The sequence below is a fragment of the Macaca nemestrina genome, chromosome 15 (assembly GCF_043159975.1).
Source record: "Macaca nemestrina isolate mMacNem1 chromosome 15, mMacNem.hap1, whole genome shotgun sequence".
Lineage (NCBI taxonomy): Eukaryota > Metazoa > Chordata > Mammalia > Primates > Cercopithecidae > Macaca > Macaca nemestrina.
The window spans coordinates 29,014,012-29,032,577 of record NC_092139.1 but is presented as its reverse complement, the minus strand read 5'-3'; the positions used below and the strand labels follow the sequence as shown (position 1 = coordinate 29,032,577).

The following is an 18,566-nucleotide window of genomic DNA, read 5'->3' as shown; positions in this document are numbered from 1 at the left end:
CCATTTTGGCCAGGCTGGTCGTGAACTCCCAACCTCAGATGATCTGCTCACCTCGGCCTCCCAAAGTGCTGGGATAACAGGCATGAGCCACTGCACCCGGCTGGATCTTTTTGTATTATGTTTTTTCTCTTTGGTTATTGCTGGCCTGAAGGAATATTGTTGTTAATTCAGTGTTGAATTCAGTGTGTGGATTTTATACAGTTCGAAAACAAAAACAGAGTGCTTAAAAAAGATTTATGACATTAATGAGATTGTTGGAAGTTTGAACATTGATTGGTTATTTGATATTAAAGAATCATTGTTAACATTTTAGAATTGGAAATGATATTGTAATTTTGTGTTTTAAGAGTTCTTGTTTCTTAGAGATTATATACCTACATTTATGAATAAAATGATATGTTGTGATTTGCTTCAAGATAATATGAAGATTCTGGATTATATAGGCAGTAGGAAGGAAAAGGAGATAATATGAAGGGGGAAAAGAGTGGGAAGATAGAGGACGCAAAAGCAGCCAAGCGGCCATGTGTAATGGGTACATGAGTCTTTATCGTTATTGAGTCTTGTATCTGGTCTTACACAGAAACCTTTCTCCATTTTCATGTTCATCTTAATGGTTCTTTTGGATTTTCTACATAGACCATCATGTATCTGCAAACAACTATTTTGCCTCTTCCTTTCTAATCCTCTGCTTCTCATTTCTTTTCCTTCCTTCCTTACTTTTTTTCTTTCCTTCCCATTTTCCCTTCTGTGTTCATTGACCAGGATCATAGCAGCAAGATGTTAAATGGTCGTGATGATAGCAGCTTTCCATAGTTTGTTGTTTGACTTTAACGGGAACACATCTGAGATTTCACCATTAAGTATGATGTTTATCATAGGATCATGGTAGATGTGTTTAATCAGATTAAAGAAGTTCCTGCCTAATCCTTGTTTGCTGGAAGTGTTTTTTTTTTTTTTTCAGCCTGAGTAATGTTGAATTTAATGCTTTCGGGCATCTAATTAATTGACCATGCCTATTTTCTCCTTTAATCTTTATTATTATTATTACTTTTTTTTTTTTGAGGTGGGGCCTCACCCTGTCGCCCAGGCTGGAATGCAGTGGCACATCTCAGCTCACTGCAAGCTCCGCCTCCCGGGTTCACGCCGTTCTCCTGCCATTCTCTTGCCTCAGCCTCCCGAGTAGCTGGGACTACAGGCACCTGCCACCAGGCCCAGCTAATTTTTTCTATTTTTAGTAGAGATGGGATTTCACCATGTTAGCCAGGATGGTCTCGATCTCCTGACCTCGTCATCCACCTGCCTCGGCCTCTCAAAGTGCTGGGACCATAGGCATGAGCTACCGTGCCCGGCCTAATCTTTATTTTTTAAAATTTTGCTTCCCCTTTATTAGTATGGTATATGACATTAACAGGTTTTGTAATGTTGAACAATTCTTGCTTGTGTTCCTGGATAAGCCTTTTAGGTCATTTATATAATAAATTATTAGATTTAGTTTACTAATCTTTTATTTGGGATTTTGATATCCATGTTCATTATACTTTTGGTTTTTGATCTCTTCTTGTGTAGTCTGTATTCAGTTTTCGTGTAGTATTATTATACTAGTCTTAGAAAATGAGTAGGGTAGTTTTTTCCATTATTTTCTGGAACACTTTCTTTTTTTCTTTTCTTTTTTTTTTTTTTTTTTGATACAGAGTCTTGCTCCGTCGCCCAGGCTGGAGTGCAGTGGCACAATCTTGGCTCACTGTAATCTCTGTCTCCCGGGTTCAAGGGATTCTCCTGCCTCAGCCTCCCGAGTTGCTGGGACTACAAGGGCCTGCTACCATGCCTGGCTAATTTTTATATTTTTAGTAGAGACGAGGTTTTACCATATTGGCCAGGCTGGTCTCGAACTCCTGACCTCAGGTAATCCGCCTGCCTCGGCCTCCCAAAGTGCTGGGATTACCAGTGTGAGCCAGTGCGCCTGGCCCAATTTTTTTTTTTTCTTAACCATGTCTTTACTGGAAAAGAGGAAAACATTATGGACATCTTGTACAAATTTCTAGGAACAAATTTTAAACTTAACATTTGGCCAGATGTGGTGGCTCACACCTGGAATCCCAGAATTTTGGGAGGCCAAGGCTGGTGGACCACCTGAGGTCAGGAGTTCGAGACCATCCTAGCCAAAATGGTGAACCCCTGTCTCTACTAAAAGTACAAAAATCAGTCAGGCATGGTGGTGTGTGCCTATAGTCCCAGCTACTTGGGAGGCTGAGGCAGGAGAATCGTTTGAACCTGGGAGGTGGAGGTTGCAGTGAGCTGAGATTGTGCCACTACACTCCAGCCTGGGTGACAGAGCAAAACTTTGTCTCAAAAAAATAAAAAAAGATAATCCAGCTGGGCATGGTGACTCATGCCTGTAATCCCAGAACTTAGGGAGGCTGAAGTGGGAGGATTGCTTGAGTCAAGGATTTCAAGACCAGCCTGGACAATATAATGAGACCCTGTCTCAAAAAAAAAAAAAAAAAAAATTTCTGGGCATAGTGGCACATGCCTGTAGTCCCAGCTACTTGGGAGACTGAGGCAGGAGGACTGCTTGAGCTCAGTAGTTTGAGGTTGTAGTGAGCTGCAATTGAGCTGATAGCTGCAGGTGGCAGTCAAATGCCTAGGCAGATAAGGACAGTTCCCTAGTGAAACCTGACTGTCAAACCAAGGACAGTTTGTTTATTTATTTTTTGAGATGGAGTTTTGCTCTTGTCGCCTAGGCTGGAATGCAGTGGCGCGATCTCGGCTCACTGCAACTTCCGCCTCCTGTGTTCAAGTGATTCTCCTGCCTCAGCCTCCCAAGTAGCTGGGATTACAGGCAGGTCCACCACACCCAGCTAATTTTTGTATTTCTAGTAGAGACGGGGTTTCACCATGTTGGCCAGGCTGGTCTCAAACTCGTGACCTCAGGTGATCTGCCCACCTCGGCCTCCCAAAGTGCTGGGATTATAGGCATGAGCCGCTGTGCCTGGTCTCCAAGGATAGTTTAAAGCCTGAAAGCCAAGCTACAAGTCCCGAGTAAATCCATGTACTGGATTGAGAATCTGTCTTCCCATTTGGCAAGGTTTCCTCTGATTGATCCCCACCCTTCACCTATTTTACATGTATTTACCCTTCCCTGATTGGTTTTTTACACTGTCATCTCCACCTTTGAGTGATGCCTTTGTTTTAGCCTTTTTGGCATACTCACAAACCAATCAGCATGCATTCCCCACTCCGAGCCCATAAAAGCCCTGCCACACTGAGAGGGAGACTACCCATCTTCAGGTGGGTGAGTACCCTCACGTGGGTGTTCTTATGAGCCTCATTTTAGCAGTAAGAAAAAGGAGACTCAGAGAGGTGAAGTTATTTGCCCAAGGTCACACAGTGGTAGGACTAGGGTTTGAATCATAGTAGACTGGGTTCATAGCATTTTTATAATAACCAAATTTTTCTTGAGTGTCTGAATGTTCCTGACTCCTAAATTAAAAAACAAAACAAAACACTGGAAAACGCATTCTGATAATGTTCACCTGATTTCCTAATCTAGAGTACTGGACATTGTTTGGTAAAATCTTTGACTTTGAATGCTTTGCCAAAAATAATGGAGAGTTTGTTTTATTATCTCTAGACTGAAAGTGGTTATCTTTTCACCCTGATAAGTGATTTGTTTACATTATAGTAGGTAGTATTGCTGCAAGGTAGAACCATATTTTTTTGTGTGTGTCTGTGTCTCTGTATGTGTATGTGTATATTTTCAGTCCATCGAAATGAAATGTGTGGGAATTAGGGTCCACTTTTTTTTTTGAGACAGAGTCTTACTCTGTCGCCAGGCTGGAGTGCAGTGGCGTGATCTTGGCTCACTGCAACCTCCGCCTCCAGGGTTCAAGTGATTCTCCTGCCTCAACCTCCCTAGTAGCTGGGACTACAGGTGCACGCCACCACTCCCAGCTAATTTTTGTATTTTTAGTAGACGTGGGGTTTCACCATGTTGGCCAGGATGGTCTCGATCTCTTGACCTCATGATCTGCCCGCTTTGGCCTCTCAAAGTGCTGGGATTACAGGCGTGAGCCACCGCGTTGGCCTAGGGCCCACTTTTTAATTACTTATTTCCATGTGACTTTTTGCCTCTGAATCTTTGAATTATTTGTTCTTATTTTTGGGCCCTAAAGTAACTAAGTCCCAGCTTTTTTTTTTTGAGATGGAGTTTTGCTTTTGTTGCCTAGGTTGGAGTGCAATGGCACAATCTTGGTTCACTGCAACCTCCACCTCCCTGGTACAAGCAATTCTTCTGTCTCAGCCTCCCAAGTAGCTCGGATTACACGCATGCGCCACCACGCCCACCTAATTTTTTTGTGTTTAGTAGGGATAGGGTTTCATCATGTTAGGTTAGTTGCGAACTCCTGACCTCAGGTGATCCACCTGCCTCGGCCTCCCAACGTGCTGGGATTACAGGCACGTGCCACTGTGCCCAGCCCGGTCCCTGCTTTTTAATTAAAAAAATTTTCTAACATAATGAAAAATTGAGAGAACATTATACCTTCCCCCTGTATTCACTAATTGTTAACCCATTTGCTTTATATACTTATTTAATTTAGCAATAATTATATAATATCTAATATCCAGAGATATTCAGATGTTGTTCCAAAAATGTCCCTTATAGTGTTTTTCCAGACAGGATCCACATTACTTTTTTATTTTTATGTCTCTTTAGTTGCTTTGATTCTGTGATAATCTTTCTCCCTTCCCACTTTTTTCCCCTTCACAACATTGTTTATTTAATTTTTAAGAGTTCTGAACAGTTGTTTCTTAGAATGTCCCACATTCTAGTTTGGTCACATTGTTTTATCATGGTGAGTTTAACTTGTTTCTTGTATTCTCTTCTATTTCCTGTAAACTGGAAATGAGGTCTAGACTTCAGATTAAACATTTTTTTTGCAGAGTGTTTCAGTGGTAATGCCGTGTGTTTCATATTGCATCACATCGGGGGACACATAAAGCTAGGTCGTCCCACTGTTCCGTGTATCACTTGGATAAGGTAATGACTTCCATCTCTCACCATTATAAAGGTGTATTTTTTCCTTGTGCAAGTAGTAGATAATCTGTGGGGATACTATGGTATGTGTCAGTATCCTATTATCCCCCCACACCATTCACCTAATGATTTAGCATCCATTGATGATCCCTGCCTGAATCCGTTATTACACTGGAGATGGAAAAATGGTAATTTTCTAGTTTTGTCATTCTGTTATATTAGCTGATGTTCTTCTGTAAGAAGAACTTTCATTTTTATTCTTTTAAAGTGCACTTAGGGATAAGATTATTCAGTGTGGTGGTGTAGTCACTTCCATTCATTATTAGTGTTATTTTTTGTGCTGAAATTATCCTAAATTTGGCCAGTGGAGGCTGTTTAAACTAGCTCCTTTGTTCTTTTGACACATTCCTGCTAATCCCTTAGCATTTTCTTGTTTTCTGGCACTATTAGAAACCCCAAACTTACCTTCTACTTTTCCTATTCCAGACCCTGGATGCAGCCGGTTCTCCAAGGCTTGGTTTCTTTAATTAGGAAAGGGTATTTAGAAATTGACCTCTCAGCTGGGCATAGTGGCTCATGCCTGTAATCCCAGCACTTTGGGAGGCCCAGGTGGGTGGATCACAAGATTAGGAGTTCCAGACCAGCCTGACCAACATAGTGAAACCCTGTCTCTACGAAAAATACAAAAATTAGCCAGGTGTGGTGTCACGCACTTGTAGTCTCAGCTACTCAGGAGGCTGAGGCAGGAGAATTGCTTGAGCCTGGGAGGCGGAGGTTGCAGTGAGCCGAGATAGTGCCATTGCACTCCAGCCTGTGTGTGAGCCAAGATCATGCCGTTGCACTCCAGCCTGGGTAACAGAGACTCTGTCTCAAAAAAAAAAAAAAAAAAAAAAGAAATTGACCTCTGAAGTTGAGGCTGCAGTTAGCTATGATCACACCACTGCTTGGGTGATAAGAGCAAGACTCTATCTCTAAATAAATAAAATAAATAAATAAATAAAATAAAACATTGGTTTTAAAAAAAAGGAATTTAGCTCTGGGCACTGGGTGTGTTTACTGCTGCTAGGATGTCATTGTCTTAAAATGACTTTTTAGTAGATGGAGATAAGAGATCTATTTTTTGAAAAATTGTGAGTTCACTTTGATATTTCCAATTTATTTATTTATTTTTTTGAGATAGTCTTGCTCTGTTGCCCAGGCTGGAGTGCAGTGGTACAATCTCGGCTCACTGCAACCTCCGCCTCCTGAGTTCAAGTGATTGTCCTGCCTCAGCCTCCCAAGTAGCTGGGACTACAGGCGCATGCCACCATCCCTGGCCAATTTTGTATTTTTAGTAGAGATGGGGTTTCCACCCTCTTGGCCAGGCTGGTCTCGAACTCCTGACCTCAAGTGATCTGCCTGCCTTGGCCTCCCAAAGTGCTGGGATTACAGGCGTGAACTGCTGCGCCCGGCCTATAATGTTAAATTTAAGTTGGAAATATCAGGCCTGGGTAACAGAGTGAGACACTGTCTCAAAAATAAATAAATAGGCCACGCATAGTAGCTCACGCCTGTAATCCCAGCACTTTGGGAGACCAAGGAGGGCAGATCACCTGAGGTCAGGAGTTTGAGACTAAACTGGCCGACATGATGAAACCCTGTCTCCACTAAAAATACAAAAATTAGCCGGGTGTGGTGGCAGGTGCCTGTAATCCCAGCTGCTTGGGAGGCTGAGGCAGGGAAATCGCTTGAATCAAAGGAGGCAGAAGTTGCAGTGAGCCGATCCAGCCTGGGCGACAGAGGGAGACTCCGACCCTTGTCCCCCGAAAAATAATAAATAGTAAATAAATAGAGGAAACAAAAATAACTAACAAATAGAATATGCATGGTGTAACTATGCTAAATGAAACTCAAAATATGGCCAGGCGTGGTGACTCATGCCTATAATCCTGGCACTTTGAGAGGCTGAGGTGGGTAGATCACTTGAGGTCAGGAGTTGGAGACCAGCCTGGCCGTTATGGCGAAACCATGTCTCTACTTAAAATACAAAAAATTAGCTAGACATGGTGGCATGTGCCTGTAATTCTTGTTTTCTTTTTCTTTTTTTGAGACGGAGTCTTGCTGTGTCACCCAGGCTGGAGTGTAGTGTGAGCGATCTCAGCTCACTGCAACCTCCACCTTCCTGGTTCAAGCAATTCTCCTGCCTCAGCCTCCTGAGTAGCTGGGACTACAGGCGCATGCCACCATGCCTGGCTAATTTTTTGTATTTTTAGTAGAGTCAGGGTTTCACTGTGTTAGCCAGGGTGGTCTTGATCTCTTGACCTCGTGTTCCACCCGCCTTGGCCTCCCAAAGTGCTGGGATTACAGGCGTGAGCCACCGCGCCTGGCCCAAAAATCTTTGTTCCTAGTCATACTTTAATCTATTTGCCTTATTCTGTGTTACGGTGAAATAGTTTTAAAGTTACAATATTAATATTACTATTAACAAGTACACTGAGTGAAGTTTAAGGTTTTTGTGACTTTTGAAAAATGTGTGTGTGTTTTTTGTTTTTTTTTGTTTTTTTGAGGCGGTGCCTTGCTCTGTGGACCAGGCTGGGGTGCAGTGGTGCGATTTTGGCTCACTGCAAGCTCCGCCTCAGCCTCCCGAGCAGCTGGGACTACAGGCGCCCGCCCTTAAGCCTGGCTAATTTGTTTTTTTTTTTTTTTTGAGACGGAGTCTCACTCTGTCGCCCAGTCTGGAGTGCAGTGGCCGGATCTCAGCTCACTGCAAGCTCCGCCTTCCGGGTTCACGCCATTCTCCCGCCTCAGCCTCCCGGGTAGCTGGAACTACAGGCGCCCGCCACCTCGCCTGGCTAGTTTTTTGTATTTTTTAGTAGAGACGGGGTTTCACCGTGTTCGCCAGGATGGTCTCGATCTCCTGACCTTGTGATCCGCCCGTCTCGGCCTCCCAAAGTGCTGGGATTACAGGCTTGAGCCACCGCGCCCGGCCTTTTTTTTTATTTTTATTAGAGACGAGGTTTCACCATGTTAGCCAGGATGATCTCGTTCTCCTGACCTTGTGATCCCCCGGCCTTGGCCTCGCAAAGTGCTGGGATTACAGGCATGAGCCACTGCGCCTGGTGAAAAATGTACATCTTACTCAGGATAAATTATATTTGATTTATGTCACATACTTTTTTTTTTTTTTTTTAAGTTTTTTTTTTTGAGACGGAGTTTCGTTCTTGTCCTCCAGGCTGGAGTGCAATGATGCGATCTCTGGTCACTGCAACCTCTGCCTCTAGGGTTCAAGTGATTCTCCAGACTCAGCCTCCCATGTAGCTGGGATTACAGGTGCCTGCCACCATGCCCAGCTAATTTTATTTTGTATTTTTAGTAGAGATGGGATTTCACTATGTTGGCCAGGCTAGTTTTGAACTCCTGACCTCAAGATCCGACCTCCTCAGCCTCCCAAAGTACTGGAATTATAGGCGTGAGCCACTACGCCCGGCCGATTTATGTCATAAACTTAATCCAAAATTAAATGAGTTGTTTTTTTTTTTTTTCTTTGAGGTGGAGTCTTGCTCTGCTGCCCAGGCTGGAGTGCAGTGGTGCAATCTTGGCTCACTGCAACCTCTGCCTCCCGGGTTCTAGCGATTCTCCTGTCTCAACCTCGTGAGTAGCTGGGATTACAGGCGCGCGCCACCATGCCCGGCTAATTTTTTGTATTTTTAGTAGAGACGAGATTTCACCATGTTGTTCAGGCTGGTCTCGAACTCCTGACCTGCCCTCCTCAGCCTCCCAAAGTGATCTGCCCTCCTCAGCCTCCCAAAGTGCTGGGATTACAGCCATGAGCCACTGTGCCTGGCCATGAGTGTTTTGTTTTTTTTTTAATCTGTTATATGAACTAACAGTTCTTTAAACAACAACAACGACAAAACAACAAAAACTCCTGCAGTCTAATTTTATTTCTGCATTTATTTATTTATTTATTTATTTAAGATGGAATCTCATTCTGTCACCCAGGCTGGAGTGCAATGGTGGATCTTGGCTCACTGCAACCTCTGCCTCCTGGGTTCAAGAGAGTCTCTTGCCTCAGCCTCCCAAATAGCAGGGATTATGGACCCCCACCACTATGCCCAGCTAATTTTTGTATTTTTAGTAAAGATGGGGTTTCAGTAGGTTGGCCAGGCTAGTCTTGAACTCCTGACCTCAGGTGATCCACCCACCTCGTCTTCCCAAAGTACTGGGATTACAGGAGTGAGCCACCGCACCCGGCCTATTTTGCATGTAAATTATTTTTGGGGCCAGGCATGGTGGCCCACACCTATAATCCCAGCACTTTGGAAGGGCAAGGTGGGCATATTGCTTTGAGCTCAGGAGTTCAACAACAACCTGGGGCAACATAGCAAAACACTGTCTCTACAAAAAATACAAAAGTTAGCTGGGTGTTGGTAGCTCCTGGCTGTAGTCCCAGCTATTCAGGAGACAGGCTGGAGAATCTTTTGAGCCCGGGAAGCAGAGGTTGCAGTGAGCCTAGATCGTGCCACTGCATTGCATCCTGGGTGACAGAGTGAAACCCTGTCTCAAAAAAATTTAAAAAATAAAATTATTTTTGGCTAGGCGTTGTGGCTTATGCCTGTAATCCTAGCATGTTTAGAGGCTGAAGTAGGCAGATCATTTGAGCCCAGGAGTTCAAGATGAGCCTGGGCAACATGACAAAACTCCATCTCTACAAAAAATATAAAAATTATATTTTTATAATTAAAATGTACATTTAATTATAATTAAATCACAGGCATGGTGGCTCACACCTGTAATCCCAGCACTTTGGGAGGCCATGGTGGGCAGATCACTTGAGTTCCGGAGTTTGAGACCAGCCTGGCCAACATGGTGAAACTTCGTCTCTACTAAAATTACAAAAAAATTAGCCAGGCATGGTGGCACACACCTGTAATCCTAGCTACTCAGGAGGTTGAGGTGGGAAGCTTGCTTGAACCCAGGAGGTGGAGGTTGCAGTGAGCCGAAATTAAGGCACTGCACTTTAGCCTGGGTGACAGAGCAAGACTCTGTCTCAAAAAACAAAACAAACAAAAAATTAGCCAAGGTGGGAGGATTGCTTGAGCCTTAGAGGTTGAGGCTGCATCGAGCCGTGATCCTCCTACTTCATCCTCCTGAGTAGCTGGGACTACAGGCATGTGCTACCACCCCTGGCCAAGTTTTGTATTTTTTGTAGAAATGAGGTTTTGCCATGTTGCCCAGGCTGGTCTTAAACTTCTGGGCTCAAGCAGTGCACCCGCCTCGTCCTCCCAAAGTGCTGGGATTACAGGCGCGTGGACTAGCATTTTTGAGACAGAGTTTTGCTCTGTCACCTAGGCTGGAGTACAGTGGTGTGATCATAACTACAGCCTTGAACTCTTGGGCTCAAGTGATCCTCCCACCTCAGCCTCCTGAGTAGGCCGGGACTACAGGTGCATGCCACTGCACCTGGCTCATTTTCGTATTTGTTATAGAGACTGAGTCTCGCTGTGTTGCTCACGCTAGTCTCAAACTCTGGGCTCAAGAGATATTCCCACCTTGGGCTCCCAAAGTGTTGGGATTACAGGCATAAGCCACTGCACCTGGCCTATATTCTAATTTTTAATCTACCACTTTGGGGTGAACTTTCAGCATGTCCGTTTTCTTCTCTGTAGAAGGGGTAATCCTGCCTTCCCTGTTCTTGTTTTGCTTTGTTTTGAGGCAGTCCTGCTCTGTTGCCCAGGCTGGAGAGCAGTGGCAGTATCTCAGTTCACTGCAGTCTCCATCTCCTGGGTTCCAGCGATTCTCCTGCCTCAGTCTCCCATGTAGCTGGAATTACAGGCATGCACCACTACACCCAGCTAATTTTTGTATTTTTAGTAGAGACTTGGTTTCACCATGTTGGACAGACTGGTCTCGAACTCCTGACCTCAGGTGATCTGCCCGCCTTGGCCTCCAATGTGCTGGGGTTACAGGCGTGAGCCACTGCGCCCAGCCCTGCTTTCCCTGTTTACTTCCTGGGTTTTATAGATGAACTAAAATCTGAGAGGCTGCAGTTTCCTAGTAGTGATGCTTGGTGGATAGAATAGAATCTGCTTGCTCTGCTGCCTTCGCCTTCTTCCTGTCATCTGTCAGGCATGTGCCATCTGTTCCAAGCAGTAGGCTGGCCTTCCCTGTTCTTGCTCCAAACACAATGAAAAAGCTCCTTCTGTCTGTTGCTTTCCTGACACTCTGGTACCTTTCCACTACTGTGTTTCTATTTAAGTTGATCGTAGTTTACTTTCATGTCTTGTACAGAGGATTTAAAAATTTGAGTTTCATAATGTCCTTAAATCGTTTTTTGTTTCTTTTTCATTAGGATTATTTATACTGATCACATCTGAGTTTCTGGTTCATACCTCTTTACTTCTTACACCATCTGTGTGTGTGTGTGTGTGTGTGTGTGTGTTTTGAGACGGAGTCTCGTTCCGTCCCTCAGGCTGGAGTGCAGTGGCGCGATCTTGGCTCACTGCAAGCTCTGCCTCCCAGGTTCACGCCATTCTCCTGCCTCAGCCTCCCGAGTAGCTGCGACTACAGGTGCCTGCCACCACGCCCGGCTAATTTTTTGTATTTTTTAGTAGAGACGGGGTTTTACTGTGTTAGTCAGGATAGTCTCCATCTCCTGACCTTGTGATCCACCCGCCTTGGCCTCCCAGAGTGTTGGGATTACAGGCGTAAGCCACTGCGCCCGGCCGGAATAAGTACTTTCAAGTGGTAGAGAGTGCCTCTGTGTGTGTATGTGTTTTGCTTTTTTAATATACAGCGTGAACAGAGGAGATCTCTCTGACAGTGAGACATTTAAATAGAGTCCTAAAGTAAGTGAGGAAGTGAGTCATGTTAGTATCCAGGGGAGAGAGGGTTGCAGACAGAGGCAGCCAAGGCACAAGCCCTGGCGTAGGAGCAAGCAGGGCATTTAAGCAATAATGGGTAGGAACATGTGGCTGGGAGGGTAGAGAGTGAGAGGCCAGAGGTAGGAGGTGAGCCCAGAAATGTCAGCAGGGGCCAGATTGGCCATAATAAGGAGTTTGAACTTTATTCTAAATGTGATAGTAAGTCATTGAAAGGTCTTAAACAGGGAATCGATGTTATCTGATTTCAGGTATTAAAAGTGGCTGTGGGCCGGGTGCAGTGGCTCACGCCTGTAATCCCAGCAGTTTGGGAGGCCAAGGTGGGTGGATCACTTGAGGCCAGGAGTTTGAGACCAGCCTGGCCAACATGTACTAAAAATACAAAACATTAGCCTGGCGTGTTGGCACCTGTAATCCCAGGTACTTGGGGGACTGAGGCAGGAGAATTGCTTAAACCCGGGAGGTGGAGGCGGGGAATACAGTGAGCTGAGATTGTGCCGCTGCATTCCAGTCTAGGCAACAAGAGTGAAACTCCATCTCAAAAAAAAAAAAAAAAAAAGGTGGCTGTGAGCCTGGGCAACATAGCAAAATGCCGTCTCTACCAAAAATACAAAAAAATAGCCAGGCATGGTGGTGTGCACCTGTGATCCCAGCTACTTGGGAGGTTGAGGTGGGAGAATCACTTGAACCTGGGGGGCAGAGTTTGCAGTGAGCTGGGATGGTGCCACTGCCCTCCAACCCAGGTGACAGAGCCAGACCCTGTCTCAAAAAAAAAAAAAAGTTGCTGTGGTTATTGTGTGTAGTATATGCAACCATGAGCAGAAACAAGAAGAGCAAGGATCTTTTGTATTAGTCCATGTGAAAGATGATAGTTGTTTGAACTAAAAAACAGTGGGGGAGTTGATGAGAAGTGATCAGAGTCTGGATAATTTTTGAAGGTACAGCTGACAGATTTGCTGACGACATTGTAAGAGATAGAGAAGAGTCAAGGATGACTCCAACGGCTTTTTCTCTCGGTACCAGTAGATGGAATTACCACATTTTGAAATGGGGTAGACTTCAGTAGAACCAGGTTCTAGGGAGAAGATAAGCAGTTTGGTTTTGGGCATGTTAAATATATGAGATTCCTTTGAGATGACTAAGTGGAGATGTTGAATGGATAGTTGAATAACTGAGTCAAATATTCAAGTGTGAGCCCTAGCTTAGAGATAGACATCTGGGAGTTGGGCTGAGTGCGGTGGCTCACGCCTGTAATCCCAGGACTTTGGGAGGCCAAAACGGGGGATTGCTTGAATCCTGAGATCAAGACTAGCCTGGGCAACATAGTAAGACTGTCTCACAACACATATACACACAAAAAACCCAAGAAACCTAGCTGGGCATGGTGGTGTGAACTTGTGGTCCCAGCTACTGGGGAGGCTGAGGATCTCTTGAGCTAGGGAGGTCAAGCCTGCAGTGAGCTATGATTGTGCTGCTATACTCCAGCCTTGGCAACAGCAAGACCCTGTTTCAAAAAATAAAAAGTAAAAGAATTTGGGAGTTGGTAATAAGTAAATGGAATTTAAACAATAGACTATATTTTAGAGTACTTTTAGGTTCACAGCAAAATTGAGCAGAAAGTACAGAGTTCTTACTGAGCACAGTGGTTTATGCCTGTAATCCCAGCACTTTGGGAGGCTGAGGTAGGAGGATTGCTTGAGCCCAGGAGTTTGAGACCAGCCTGGACAACATTGCAAGACCCTGTCTCTACAAAAAATAAAACAAATTAACTGGGGTGGGGGGTGGCTTGCACCTGTAATCCTAGCTACTTGCGAAGCTGAGGTGGGAGGATTGCATGAGCCCAGGAGTTGGAGGATTTCATGAGCCCAGGAGTTTGAGGCTTCCATGAGCCATGATTATGCCACTGCATTCCAACGTGGGTGACAGAGCAAGACCCTGCTTCTAAAAAAAAGAATGGACCGAGTTCCCATATTCCTATGTTCTCCCTCCAGCCTCCCCCACTTTCAACATCCTGCACCAGAGTGGTCCGTTTGTTACAGTTGATGAACCTATGTTGACACCTCAGTACCATCCAAAGACCATAGTTTACATTAGGGTCTGCTGCTGGTGTTGTATTGTTTATGGATTTTGACAAATGTATAACATATATGTGTACGTTATACATTTGTCAAAATCCGTATGTGTACGTTATACATTTGTCAAAATCCATAAAAGGTACAAAAGTACAAGAAAAGTACAAAATTCATAAAAAGACAACTTGATGCTCAAAAAGTTTTGGATTTTAGATGTGTGGATTTGAGATGCTCAACCCATAGTAAAATTCGCTGTTTTCAGAATACAGTTGAGTTTTGCCAAATTCAACAGTTCACGCAAGCCCCACCACAATCCAGATATAGGCCAGGAATGGTGGCTCATGCCTATAATCCCAGCACCTTGGGAGGCCAAGGTGGGAGGATTGCTTGAGCCCAGGAGTTTAAGGCAAGCCTAGGCAACACAATGGGACTTCGTCTCTCAAAAAAAAAAAAAAAAAAACATAATAAAAAATAATAATAGCTGGGTGTGGTGGTGTGTGTCTATAGTTTTAGGTACTCAGGAGACTGGGGTGGGAGGAAGATTGCTTGAGTCCAGGAGGTCAAGGCTGCAGCAAGCTGTGATTGCACCACTGCACTCCAACTCCAGCTTGTGTGATAGAGCGAGACCCTGTCTCAAAAAAAAAAAAAAAAAAAAAAAAAAGAAGGGGGAAGAAAGAAAAGAAACAATATAAAGCACTTCTGTTACCCACAGAATTTTCTCATGTCCCTTTGTAATTAGCCTCTCCTGGCACCTCCAGCTCCTGTCACCCACTGATCTGTCCTTTGTCTATACAGTTTTGCCTTTTCCATACTGTGTTATAATGGAATTATTCAGTACATAGCCTTTTGGATTTGGCTGCTTAAACTTAGCATAATGCATTTGAAACTCACCTGTATGTTTGCGTGAGCAAAATACTTGCTCATGCAAGGTTGCTTTTAGAACCAAGTAGTAAGTATTCCATTGGATGGATATACCACAGCTTATCTGTTTACGTGTTCAAAGATTGTTTCCAGTTTTGGGTTAATATGAATAAACATTTGTATATAGGTTTTTGTGAGAATATAAGTTATCATTTCTCTTGGATAAATACCAGTGAGTTGGATTGCTAGGTCATATAAGTGTATGTTTAACCACGTGAAAAACTGCCAAACTTTTTCAGAGTTGCTGTACCATTGTGCATTTCCACCAGCAATGTATGAGAATTCCAGTTGCTCTGCATTGTTGCCAGCACTTGGTGGGATTCTTTTTTTTTGCCTCCTTTTTAAAAATTAATTGTTTTAAGCCGGGCGCGGTGGCTCAAGCCTGTAATCCCAGCACTTTGGGAGGCCGAGATGGGCGGATCACGAGGTCAGGAGATCGAGACCATCCTGGCTAACCCGGTGAAACCCCGTCTCTACTAAAAAAATACAAAAAACTTGCCGGGCGAGGTGGCGGGCGCCTGTAGTCCCAGCTACTCGGGAGGCTGAGGCAGGAGAATGGCGTGAACCCGGGAGGCGGAGCTTGCAGTGAGCTGAGATCCGACCACTGCACTCCAGCCTGGGCAACAGAGCGAGACTCCGTCTCAAAAAAAAAAAAAAAAAAATTAATTGTTTTAAAAAATTGAAATTGAAATATGGTTTACATATTATAAAATTCACCCTTTTAGGATGGGTGCGGTGGCTCATGCCTGTAATCGCAGCACTTTGGGAGGCTGAGGCAGTCAGATCACGAGGTCAAGAGATCAAGATCATCCTGGCCAACATGGTGAAACCCCATCTCTACTAAAAATACAACAATTAGCCGAGCATGGTGGCACTTGCCTGTAGTCCCAGCTACTTGGGAGGCTGAGGCAGGAGAATCGCTTGAACCTAGGAGGCAGAGGTTGCAGTGAGCCAAGATCGCGCCATTGCACTCCAACCTGGTGACAGAGTGAGACTCTGTCTCAAAAAAAAAAAAAAAAAAAAAAATTACCATTTCAAAGCATACAATTCAATAATTCAATGGTTTTCAGTGTATTTACAAAGTTGTACAATTGTCACCACTATCTAATTCCAGAATTCTCATTATCCCAAAAAGAAACCTCATATACATTAGCAGTCAGACCCTATTTCCTCCCTACCCTTCCCAGCCCTAGGCAAACACGAATTTACTTTCCCTCTCTGTATATGCCTGTTCTGGACATTTCACAGATATAGAGTCATACAGTAGGTGACTAGCTTCTTTCACTTAGGATGCTATTTTCAAGATTCATCTATGTTGTAGAACATATCAGTACTTTATTCCTTTTTGTGGATGAATAATTCCATTATATGAATATACCATATTTTGTTTTTCCATTCATCAGTTGATGGGTATTTACAATGTTTCCTCTTTTTTGGGTATTATGAGTACACATTAGTGTATAAGCTTTTTTGTGGACATATGATTTTACATCATATGTGTATATACCTAAGATAGAATTGTTGGAGCATATGGTAATTCTGTTTAACCTTTTGAGGAACTGCTAAATTGTTTTTCATAGTACCTGCACCATTTTACACTCCAACCAGTAATGGGAATCCTGTTTGTATTTTGAAGAGATGGGAGTCTTGGTATTTGCCCAGACTGGACTCAAACTCCTGGGCTCAAGTGATTGTCCTGCTTCAGGCCTCCTGGGTAGTTGGGACTGCAGGTGCATACCACTGTGCCCAGCTATTTTTTACATTCAATAAGAAGTAAAATTATAAGCTGAAACTGAGATCAGGATGGGAAGGGCTTAGGTTTGAGGAAAGAAGATAAGGTATGAAATATTTAGGAGTTTGCACACCCTCCTCAGGCTCCGCTGTACTCAGTAGCTAATGATAGGCCTCAAACTCCTGGTCTCAAGTTATCCTGCCTCGGCCTCCCAAAGCATTGGGGTTACAGATGTAAGCTGCCATGCCTGGCTAAAAACTTTTTTGAAATTAATTTTCCTAGCTTCTTACAAGTGTAGAACATTGAATTAAGAAGAGTGCAAAATTGCTACTCTACAATTAGGTTAATTATTTTTAGAGAGGGGATCTTGCTTTGTTGCCCAGGCTGGAGAACAGTGGCTATTTACGAGTGCAATGAAAGCACACTATAGCCTTCAATTCTTTGGCTCAAGGAGCTCTCTTGCCTCAGCCTCCTATGTAGTTGGGACTATAGGCATGCACTATAGCACCCAGTTCTTATACTTTTATTTTAAAAATATTTTTTGTTGAGTTTTAATTTATAGTAGAGTGTATAAATCTTTTTTTTTTTTTTTTTTTTGAGATGGAGTCTCGCTCTGTCGCCCAGGCTGGAGTGCAGTGGCGCGATCTCGGCTCACTGCAAGCTCCACCTCCTGGGTTAACGCCATTCTCCTGCCTCAGCTTCCCAAGTAGCTGGAACCACAGACGCCCGCCACCATGCCCGGCTAATTTGTTTTTGTATTTTTAGTAGAGACGGGATTTCACTGTGTTAGCCAGGATGGTCTTGATCTCCTGACCTCGTGATCCGCCCACCTGGGACTCCCAAAATGCTGGGATTACAGGCGTGAGCCACCGCGCCCGACCAAGTGTATAAATCTTAAGTGTGTAGCTTGATGAACTTTTACACATGTATACACTTCTGTAACCACTACCCAAATCAAGAATATGGACCATTATGGGTGCTCAAGAAGCTTTTTTGTCCCTCTCCTACCCCCAAAGATAATTACTATTTAATTCCTGTTTGCAGATATGCATTTTATGTATGTATGTATGTATATTTGAGACAAACTTTTGCTCTTGTCCCCCAGCCTGGATGATAGTGGCGCGATCTCGGCTCACTGCATCCTCCACCTCCTGGGTTCAAGTGATTCTCCTGTCTCAGCCTCCTGAGTAGCTGGGATTACAGGTGCCCGCCACCACACTTGACTAATTTTTGTATTTTTAGTAGAGACGGGGTTTTGCCATGTTGGCCAGGCTGGTCTCGAACTCTTGACCGCAGATGATCCACCTGCCTCAGCCTCCCAAAGTGCTGGGACTACAGGCGTGAGCCACTGCACCTGGCCTAGACATGCATTTTAAGTGAGACCCATCAGCATGTTGAGTGTTTTCTCTAGCCATATTTAGCTGTCTGGGTACAGAAATGGAGAATGTGGAGTCTGAAATAACCAGGGTTGGGTGGCAGTTATGATGAGGAAGAGAGTTGCCAGTAATTTGAGGGCATATGCAAGGAAGTGAAATTAAAGAATGAGAAGATTTCCAGGAAGAGAGTGGCAGGGGAAGAAGGCAGAAGGAATAACATCAGCAAAATATTTAGGGCTTGAAAGAACTTGGTGTGTTCTGAGAATCCAGAGAGATAACAGGAGTGGTGGGAGATTGAACTAATGAGTGAGAATTTAAGCAGGGGAGAGACGTGTTTTGATCCTTCTTAGTAACAGAAAAGTGGCAGTGTTCATTCTGTCATAAGATATTTGCTGAGTGGCTCTGTGTCAGGCATTCTGCTGGGTTCTGATAGAGGGGGTTTAGGGGTCATTTGTATATACTGACTGTTCAGTTGTTACTGGTGAGAAATGATTGAGATACAGAGGAAAGATGCATTTAAGACCTTTCTTTTATCAGATGTTGATTAATGGAAGTAGTGAAGGGGTAGGG

At 44.0% G+C, this 18,566-nt stretch overlaps 1 protein-coding gene across 4 annotated transcripts in view; it reads left to right on the top strand.

The window, feature by feature from the left end:
* The window catches only part of LOC105496282 (PHD finger protein 20), a 189,607-nt gene that overhangs the window by 43,177 nt on the left and 127,864 nt on the right, over positions 1-18,566 (top strand). The window contains exon 1 of one of the 4 annotated variants that reach the window (XM_071079432.1): positions 4,945-5,038. The exons of the other annotated variants lie outside the window; for them this stretch is intronic. The gene's annotated coding sequence lies outside the window, so the exon portion shown is untranslated. Of the gene's footprint in view, positions 1-4,944; positions 5,039-18,566 lie in introns of those variants that run through there. 4 annotated transcript variants of the gene reach the window in all.